We start from the raw sequence: 11,313 nt of genomic DNA on the forward strand, positions 1-11,313 counted from the left end.
CTGCAGTGGATCCCTTGTTTTTGCCTGTCTAGCATTTACTTCTCCCCATCAGGTCTTCCTGGGGAGACACCTCTGACTCTTGTCTGTGTGGTTCAGCTTTAGGGATGACATGTGAGCTACTCACTCTCAGAGATTGGATTATGTAGATGGGCACGGGATTGTGAGATACTGGGGGAAAGGTATTCCTTTTCTGCTACAGATCCTTAGCATAAAATGAGGGCAGACTGGCTGGGGGCCATCTTTGCTCATGTCCTTGCTGAGAACGAACACAGCAGAATGCAGGGCTCTGAGGGAATGAGACAGTTTCCAGACGACAGCATTTAAGCACCTGCAGAGAGTCATGCCTGAATCTGTTGGTCTTTTCAACTGTTAAGAGCCAGAAAATTCCTCCTATTGCTTAGTCATTTGATTTTCATTTCCACTTACAGTTCCAAGTGTTCCTGACTTATACAGGACCATAGAAAAGACTTACATTTTCTCTCACATGTTAACCTTTCCAGTGTTTGAAGTTAGCTGCCCCATCTTTCCATGCCTTCCCCTAGCACCCCGGAATGCAGGATGTAGGGCCATCCAGTCAGTCCAGCCCTCCCCCCACCATTCAATTCTTCCCTCAGTCTCAGTGCCAAATACGTGACCTGAAGTTCAGTTAGTGACTGAGGGCTCAGAATGTTCCTGGTTTAATACACTTTTTACCATGCTGTCCTCTTTAACTTTTTCTTCAACTCCCAACTCTGACCCAGCTAACCTCAAATGATTTGAATTTAAATTAAATTATTTTCTACAGAAATTTATCAACTATATAAGAGCATGGTCAAATTTTAGCTAAACTCAAAGCAAATTTTACATGGTCATAATTTTAAGAATGACCCTACTTGCTTTATTTTTCTTCTTACCACGTACCACTTTAAAATATACTATATAATTAATTCTTCATTTTGCTTATGGTTTGTTTTCCCCTCCATCCCCACCAGATTATAATCTCAGAGGGCAGGGATTTCATGTGATTTGTTCGTTATTGTTTTTATAACATCTAGAAGAGTGCCTGGCACATAGTACATACTTGATAAACATTTGTTGAATGAATGAATGAATGAATGATACAGATTCTGTCCTTTAGCAGCTCATGTTCTAGAAAAGGAATTTGCATTTTTCTGGAGAAATGTACAGTTTAGTAAGTGCTACATCTTTTAGGTTTGATTCACTTATGTTTTTATAGAGATATTCTTAACAAATTCCTTGTTGGATTTGTTTTTCTGAGCAACTGCTTTGCATTAGAAGCACTTAAAATTTTATTTAAAAAAGTTAACATTTATTTTCACTTTTTCAAATATAAACTAATTGGAAAACACAGGCAAGTTTAAAAGGAGAAAATAAATATTATTTTCCTGTGTTTACGGTTAATTTTGCTGGATTTCTTTCCACTTTATTTTTTTTTTAAGATTTTATTTATTTATTTATTTACTTATGTGATTGAGAGAGAGAGAGCACAAGAAGGGGGAGGGTCAGAGGGAGAAGCAGACTGCCCAGTTAGCGGGGAGCCTGATTCAGGACTGGATCCTGGGACTCCAGGATCATGACCTGAGCCAAAGGCAGTCGCTTAACCGACTGAGACACCCAGGCACCCCTTTCCACTTTATTTTTAAAACAAAAATTTTATTATAAAATAAAAGCTGGTATCACTGAAGAAACCCAGTTCCTTAAACAAACAGTTTTCCACTCTAAACAAAGAAAACCACTCTACGTCACCATGTAAGTAGATTTTCCCCAAAAGCAAGAATATGTGTGAGTGTGTTGTGTTTTTTTGTTTTGTTTTTGTTGTTGTTTGGTTTGGTTTGGTTTTTTTGGAAGTGTTGGTTTTTACCAAGGATATCAGTGTCACTCAGTGATACACAACAGCATCTTGGTTAAGCGCCATTGCAGGACTGGGACCCTTTGCACCCTCCTCAGGGAGGTCCCAGAGGTTTCCAGGGGGGCCCATATCTAGGAGATCAAAAGACATTAAACCCACAACACTTGATTGGAGCTTCAGGCACAAAACATCCCTGTGGATGACCATAACTGCCTTGAAGGGCCACAGGGCAGGGATGGGAACCTGAGATCTGGCCTATCTGTCAAGAAGCACCACTTCACTGTGCTATGTTTTAAACAGACTCTTCAGTTCACTTTGTTTCTGTCACAAAAAGTCTAGAGACTGTCCTGCTTCGGAGGAAGTAATAAATTATATCACCTCAAGTATGTTTGCTTCTGTCAAACAGATTCGTGGAACAGATCTTTATCAGTATGTTTCTAGGTCCAGCAACTTTGTTTATATGTTTTATTCACTGACTTAGACGATTTTACTGTAATATGATATGTCATCAAGGTCTTGCCCAAAAAGAAGTTTAAAACCTCTGAAATAAAATCTTAAAAATGCTAGTGGGACATCATCAAGACAAGTGACTATTGAAGCATACTTCTTGATTTGGGTCATATTTGGGGCAGATTATGTTAAAAAAACCCTCAAGAAATCAATGCAGCTTTTTTAGGCACAGGAGGTAAATTCATATTTTAAAAATACCACACAAGTCTTTGATTGGTAAGCGTAGTTTTTAATCAGCTTCATGCAGAGATTTTAGAAGTATTTATTTTGATATGTGTTTATTTAAGTTTTAAGACCTACATAAAATACATATATTTTATATAGGATATATAAAGAAAAAAGTACTTTTAGAAAATAAATTAAAAGCTTTCAAAATGTAATGGCTTCCTGGTCACATTGCCTATTGCAGTGGGGATTTGGTTATGTCAAAATACTAATTCTAAGGAATTCTTTATGTTTCTGGCTTCTTAGTGAATCATCTTAGAGCCAGCTGAAATATGTTTAGAGTTTGAAAACTGGAAATATTTGCTGCTGAGCTAAGACTAAGCTGCTTCTGCTAGCTAACCATGATTATACAATAAAGCAAAGATGGCCCACAATTACTTATGAGAAATGACAGTTCTGAAAGCATGTTGCTGTTATTTTTACTAGAAATGAAGAGAGCAACCAATTCAACAGCTCCCCACTACCCCTCCTTGACAAACACAGTTCCAGATTTTTAACTTTGGGGCAACTTGAATTCTATCACCCATTGCTTCATTTCCACGTTCGCTTTGTACATATGGACTTAATTTATGCTTGAAGCCAAAGATGGGTTTGTTTTAGTTTTGCCATTAGTTTTAGGGTAAATTCTTTAGAACTAGGTTATAACCTTTACTCGTTGTGGCCCTTGTAGGGTTTTGTTGGAAAGCATACAGTGTTTATGAGATCCTTCCAACTTGCTCAGATGCAAACTCCGAATTTGGTCTCCCGTGCAGTGGGCAGCAGAGGATTCTTTGCTCAGCTTTTTACAAGTTTCCATCTGTTGCTTTATGCTGGTCTACTTGGTGTCTCATCTAGGCAAGCACAGTTCAGGGTTCAGGCAAGAATTCAGTGTGAGTTTATACAGATTTGGGGTATACTCTCTGTGGCTCCTGAGTTTCCAAGACTCCGCCCTCAATTTCCAGCTGCTTTGCCAGCCCCACACTCCATCCTCTGACAAGCCAAAAACATCACAGCGTCATGCTCTGGTTCTAGCTGCTTCTCGTCGTGTGGACTAGGGTGTGCTCTCAGGAGAGGAGCTGTATTAACAAGAACTACAGCCAGCGTGGGTTCTTTCTCTCCAGGCTCCAATGCCCTCCGATATCTGCCTAACGTTGGTGACTTTCCAGGACCTTCACATAATTAAACTTTGTATTTGCCCAGAGTTTTGAACTGTTACCTAAAAGAGAGTGAGTCCAATACAAGCCACTCCACCATTTCCAGAACAAGAAATTCAAGAATTTGCTTTTTAAGTAGTGATACTTCAACAATTTCAGAACAATATTGTATTTTCTGATCCCCAAATATTTCTATTTGTATTTTTATGAATTGACATGTAGATCTATAATAGCAAAATGGCAAAATATATATTCTGATTCTCAACATAAATCAAGATTTCAGTGGTTTAATAGAATCAGTATTCTTGGAATTCCCCCATATACTCTCATCCTTGTGTTTTACATTTTTGTTTCATACTCAAATCATCATTTTTTCAGTGGTTAAATCTTAGCAGAGGTTTCTTTCAATTCTTTTTATGGGATAGAATGTTCAAAAGTGTGTACTTTTTTTTTTTTTTGGTAGTGTTCCATGATTCATTGTTTGCGTATAACACCCAGTGCTCCATGCAGAACATGCCCTCTTTAATACCCATCACCAGGCTAACCCATCCTCCCACCCCCCTCCCCTCTACTACCAGCATATTTCTTATCAAAGATTGGCAGTATATCCTTTGGTACATGATTACTATCAAGACAATGGCTGATCTAGCAGCTTAATGCTTCTTTAAGACTGTGCATTTCACATTTGAGCTTTTCAGTCCCTAGGAAGATAAGCATTCTTGAAGAGGATGACATTACAGGGCCTTTTCAGAACTTCCAATTGATAATACTTTGCAAGCCTAAAGCTAATTATGAACCTCTGAACTTCTTAGTATTTAAGATCAGCAATAAAGTAGTTGAGAAGGAGAACAAGAAAAACTTAACACTTGCATATGCCCTATTTTCCAGAAAGAAAAAATAATCTTTTAAAAAGTGTCTTTGGTGATCCAACAGAGGGGTCAGCAGGGCAGTGATTGCTGTTGTGTTATATTCATGAGTAATGGCTAGGTAACAATGCTGTATATTGGGAATAGCATTTTACAATCTATGAATGCCAAGTATCATTATATGCCAACAATTCCCAAATTTGTGTTTCCAGCCTGAGCCTCCGTCCGGAACTCTAGGCTCATTTCCCAACTGCCTCTTCAATGCTTCACTTAGAAATCTAATAGCTTGAACATGTTCAAAACTGAGCTCCTGATACTCTCTCCTTCTGCATTTACCCAAAGTGTTCCTCCATCAGCCTTCCATCTCAGCTAATGGCAACCCCATGATTTCAGTTGTCAGATTAAATATTTGGTGTGTCATCCTCGAATCTTCTCTCTCCTCCTCTTTACAGCAAAATCGAAAGGCTTTACCTTGGTGATATGCCCTGAACTTGACCATGTCTCAGCACCGCTGTTCCAAACACGCTGAACACTGGCTATTCTCTCTGCTGGAATGCTCTTACCCCATTTATCTACACAGCCAGCTTTAGCATTTTCTTCAGATCTTAACCCAAAGGGCTCATTCTTAGTGGCCTCTCCATCTAAATGTGCACACCTCCTACTAACACATACTTTTCAATCTCCCTTGTCTGCCCTGTTTCCTTATTTAGCAGTTATCACTAGATGCCATACTATATATTTTCGTACTGAGATCTTGTGCATCATCAATCTCCATGACTGGCATGTAAACTCAGTGAGGGCAGGGATTTGAGCCAGTTGTCCACTGCTCTATCTCCAGTGTCAAGGCAATGTCTAGCACACAGTAGGAGCTCCAAACATTTGTTGAATGAGTATACATAGCATTGCCAGAGCTGATCCTTACAACAGTTCTATCTCCATTGTACTAATGCAGAAAGTACATTCAAGGTGATTACATGACTCAATCTAAGGTACATAGCCAATTTCAAGACCATAATTATATAAAGGTTTTTTTTAAAAATTCTGGATTCAGAGGTATTTCCATAGCACTATACTGCTCCACCCCAAATTCGAGATCAGTGTACTACTGAATCATCTGAATCCAATGAGTAAATGTAGGCATTGTTTTTATAAACCAATAAGAGAAAAAATTTTAGGTGTCTCTATTTCCTTATTATTATAATACCTCCTCTGAACTTGTAACACAGATTTTTAAAAAATTGAACTGATATTTACATAATATAAATTAGCTATTTTAAAATGAACAATGGTTCAGTGGCACTTAATACATTCACAATGTTGTGCAACCACCTCTAGAATACAGGATTTAAATCCTTCTTTCCTTCCCTCTTTCCCTTCCTCCCCCTTTCTTCCTTCCTCCTCTCCTCTCTCTTTCTCTCTTTCTTTTTTCAGATTGTGCTATGACAATTGTAGAGAATAAAGTCAGAAGAAAACTTAGAGAACCCAAATTCTTTTCTGTGAATCAGTTTCTTCTTTTCTAAACACTGTTATTTTTCTACCATGTTCACTGGACTATTGCTACTCTCTAGTACTCTTAGGGTTTTAGAAGAAAAATATCATATAAATAACACAGGGATACACGCATTTTTTGTATGTGGTTAGTTATTACTGTTCACAGCTTCTTCTTGATACTTAGATTAGAATTATCCATAGAGTTTAGTTCATATTATCTGGTGTCTGCTAAGGGTTCTCCCTAGTCTGTAGGCTTTCTGTAAAGCTTTAATATTACATTTACAAAGTCTATTTTTATAATTTAATTAATTACATATTATATAACATATTGGTATTTTATATAAATATACCGTCTATTCTTGTGAGTTTGTCTCAAGAACATGCCATGCTCTGTCCTGTTTGGTGGCCTCTCAGGGGCTCACTTTTCCCAAAAGCTTTCTCTGTCCTCCATCTGTCAAATTCTCTCCATACCCCAAGGCCCAGGCTTCCTTCTTCTGTGAGGTTCTTTCTTACCAGCAACTCAAAGTGCCACTGATTTTCTTACCCCTCTGAATTTCTTTTACTGCTTTTATTGTCTACACCACATGATTGATCACTCAATTACATTCTCTTCTGTCTTGCTCATTATCATTTCATCACTGGCTGCCCTGGAGCCCCACTGCCTTTTCCATCAACAGAGAGGATGAGACTAGATGTCCTTGAAACTTTCTTCCAGCTCTGAAAATTCTGATTATGTGTAGTAGTTTTTTCTTCTTCTGGGATTATAAACTTCTTGAGACAGATACATATATTTTAAAATCCCACAATGTACTGTGCTCAGCACAGACAGGTGTTCAGTAAATTTCTAGTCACCATCAAGAGGCATGTTTCTGTGTATTTAGGAGTGTGATATGACTCCTAGAAATGATAATGATCCAATAGGTCAGATTAATAGAGTTACAATGCTCAGGTCTTGGAAGTAGCAATCTTACGACTTATGCTGCTCACTACATGCCCAGAATAATGTGTCCCACTCTGGCAGGCTTGCCTTAAGAGAGCAGTCTTTCATTTGGATACAAACAAATCAGGGGAGACTCTGGAAACCATAATATAGGAGGTATTGAAGGCATTTAGCCTGGATAGGAAACAATTAATAGGAGCCAAGAATACTGTATCCAAATGCTTAAAGATACAGAATGAGAAACAGAATAATTTTGGGTGGTCCAAAAGATAAATCTAGGACAAAGGGATGGCTTTTCATCTAGAGGCGATTTCAGGTTAGCATAAGTAACAACATTTTCATAAGTTTCTTGTAAATTAGCTATTTAACAATAGAATGAGTTACATGCCTCGTTGGCTCTATTGATTAATTGTACAGATATTGACTGAGTGAGTCCCTGTTCTATGCCAGGACTGTTCTGGACATGAGCAAATGATGAATGAGATAGTCATGGACCTGCTGTAATAGACCTTACATTCTGGTGGGACAGAGAAACAATTAAAAAAAAAAAAAACTCCACGAAGAAAATGAAATCGCATGGGGATAGAAAGAAGGGAGGTGGAAAGGGAGCTGGATAAGAATAGGTGGTCATGGAAGCTCCTGTGAAGACAACATTTGAGCTGGGAATGAAATGACCAGAAGAACCAGCCATGTGAGTATCTCAGGGAAGGGTATTCCAGGCAGTTGGTACAAGAGTGGACGCTGGAGCACCCTCAGCCAATGATCCTGTGATGGGGTCACATTTGAAGTGTGTGTCCACTGGGCTAGGCTCTGATGCCCAGTTGTTTAGTCAAACACTAACCTGGATGTGCTGTGAAGGTAGTTTGTCTATGTGAATAACATTCACAATCAGTTAACCTTGAAGGAGATTACCCTCCAAAAGTGAGTGGGTCTCATCTAATCAGTTGAACACCTTAAGAGGAAAAACAAGTTTCTCTGAGAAGGAGTTCTACCTCAAGACTACTGAGGTAGAATCAAATCCTGCTGAGTTTCCAGCCTGCCAGCCTACTCTACAGATTTCAGACTTGCCAGCCCCCACCTCACACAAGGCAATTCCTCAAAGTAAATCTGTGTGAGTATGTGTATGTGTGTATGTGTATGTGTGTATGTGTATGTGTGTGTGTATGTATGTGTATGTGTGTATGTGTATGTGTATGTGTGTATGTGTATGTGTGTTTATCTGTGTGTGTATGTGTGTATGTGTGTGTATGTGTGTGTGTATGTGTGTATGTGTGTGTATGTGTGTGTGTATGTGTGTGTGTGTGTATGTGTGTGTGTGTATGTGTGTGTAGTACCCGCATCCATATATACACACATATATACCTCTGTCCACATCCTCGTGGTTCTGTTTCTCTGGAGAACCCTGACTTTCACAGACCTCTTTCTGGGAGCTTCTGCATAACCTGGCATGAAGAATCTGTGATTCCACAGCCGATTGAGTGGGAGAGGAGAGGAGACTCTAACAGGTTACGATGCCAGAATTATTTAGGGACCCAAAAAGCTGTGAATGCAACTTTTAGAAAGTATTCCTACTTCACAAATATCCCTTGCTGTCTATTGAATCCTGCAGTGTAGCAGGGTCGCCTACCATTGCAAATGTCCAGTAAAAGAATGGAGATTTCATCCCTTACTCTATTTTTACATTTTAGAATTGGTTTCTTGCTTTAGAATTTCCCTTGGAGAACAGTTTAAAGAAGAAGAGGTAGTTATAGAAGTTCAAATTAGATTTTTCCATTCTTTGCTGGATTAAAATAGACATGTTTATGTCTTTTGAGAGCTTCCATATCTACAGTCCAAAGAATACCCTACACGTTCAAGGTGAAGTGCATGATGTTATCAGCCAGCAGCCATTTTTGATTTATAATCTATTACAAATACCTGAGAAATCAGCTTGAAATTATTTTCCTGGCATTTGCACAACTGATACAGGTCGCCGATAGCATTTGGTATTCTGTCACCACTTGCTGCTCCCTTCAAACTCAGCAAATGGCTCATTTCAGACTCAAGGCAACTTTCTCACCAGAGAACTGAACATCAGGGGCCTCCTGGCCGTAGCTGACAATCACAGATGTATCTCCAGTATTTTCCACCAGCAGTGCAGAGTGTAGAAGAATGTCATTGGCTACCAGACTGCTAGTAGCAGAGTAAGAATTACAGATAACTACAGTAAACTTACCATTTTGATGAGTAGACAAAGTCTTCTATATTACCTTTGCATATTATTAGTCCTCTTTTCTTCTCCATATAAAATGTTTTAGTTTTTACAATGCATAATCTTATCTAATCTTATGTTATGCTAATTAAATTTTGTCAAAATATATCCAAACTTCAAAGTGTAAGTATTTTAAGCTGTGTTTTATGGATAGGCAGTTTGTAAGTTGGAGCTGAGCTCTTGTACTGAATGAGTCATGAAGGAATACAAAACAGGGGATGTGTGATGGAAATCGATATTTGAAATGTTGGAGTCTCACCTCCTATCTTCCTTCTAAGGATGTGTGCTGAGTTTCAGAGGGCTTAGCTTGACTCATGGATTCCAAGGCCCATGGAAAAGGCTCTTTGATAACAAAATACTTTTGCTTAGTCTGATGCATTTTTCTCCAGTCTTTTCCTCTTTACCTTCAATGGGTTGCTTCTGAGGAAACTTCTAGAAGACATCCTCTTTTCTGTCCCACCTTCACTCTTACTTATTTCAGATTGTAAAGCATATATTTCCTATGTTGCCATACAAGTCTTCCAAGTAATTTGGGACATTTGTCCATAAGCAAGAAGGAGAGATTCGAGATACCCTGAGGGAAAGGGGCTGCAGCCCTCCAGTCTTCCCACAAAAGGAGCTGCCTGCCCCATGTTCACAGTGCACAAAAGTGCTGGGCCCAAACACCAGCCCCCACTAAACAGCTGTGCAGGCATGGGCAGCATCCTTTCTTATGCTCACTATTTGCAGTTTTGTGTGAAGACCATGCCCCTAAACTCCGCACTATAGTACTTAATCCCATCTCTGGGTGAGATTACATCTAAATATTTCTAGACTTTATCATGTCCCATCTAAGTCTTTTCTTCTAGCTAAATATCCCTGGTCCCTTGAATCCACCTTTATCAAGTGTGATGGTTAATTTTATGAGTAACTTGGCTAGGCTATGGTCCCTAGTTGTTCGGTCAAAAATTATTCTAGATGTTTCTGTGAAGGTATTCATAGATGTGATTAACATTAAATCAGTAGACTTCGAGTAAAGCACATTACCCTCTATCAGGTGAATGAGCCTCAACCAGTCAGGTGAAGGCCTTAAGAGGAAAGACTAAAGTTGCCTGAAGATGCAAGTCTGCCTCAAAATTGTAGCATAGAAACCCTGCCTGAGTTTTCAGCCTGCTGCCCTGTGGAATTTGGACTCAAGACGATTCCAACATCAACTCTTGCCAGAACTTCCAGCCTGTGGGCCTGCTTGACAGATTTCTGATTTGCCAGGCCCTGCAATCATGTTGGCCAATTCCCTAAAATATCTCCCTTTCATTCTCTCTCTCTCTCTCTCATTCTCTCTCTTTCTTATATATTTCTAGAAATTTATCTATTGGTTCTTTCTCTCTGAAGAACCCTGACTAATACACCAAACAACAAACTATTTTCATTTTCTCATCCTTCCTCATTATTTTCTGAATATGATCCAGGTTACTATTACCTCCTCTAGTATACTCAAGGTATGATGAGTGCCAGGTAGAGCAGTATCTTTTCCACCTTATCCTAGCTCTGGTATCAGTTAGTGTATATAACTTACTGCTTAAGAACAGAGCCTTGGGGCCCCTGGGTGGCTCAGTTGTTAAGCGTCTGCCTTCGGCTCGGGTCAGGATCCCAGGGTCCTGGGATCGAGCCCCACATTGGGCTCCCTGCTTCGCAGGAAGCCTGCTTCTCCCTCTCCCACTCCCCCTGCTTGTGTTCTCTCTCTCACTGTGTCTCTCTCTGTCAAATAAATTTAAAAAATCATTAAAAAAAAGAAGAACAGAGCCTTGGCAATTGAGAGAGCTGGATTTAAGCCTCCATCTTATAATTCTGTGACTGAAACAAGTTACTTAACTTCTTTTAGTCTCAGTTTCTTAAATCTCTGGAAGAGGATGATAATGGAACTGCATCATGGTATTTTGTGGTGTGAGAATAAAAAAGATAACTCCACTTTAAGGAAAGTACCAGTCATTCTGTGGCTTTAGCAACAGGTAATCCTAATTCATCAATGACAACTTGCTACAATAACCAGTAAACCAATCAGTGACAGA

This window comes from Halichoerus grypus, chromosome 9 (assembly GCF_964656455.1).
Source record: "Halichoerus grypus chromosome 9, mHalGry1.hap1.1, whole genome shotgun sequence".
Lineage (NCBI taxonomy): Eukaryota > Metazoa > Chordata > Mammalia > Carnivora > Phocidae > Halichoerus > Halichoerus grypus.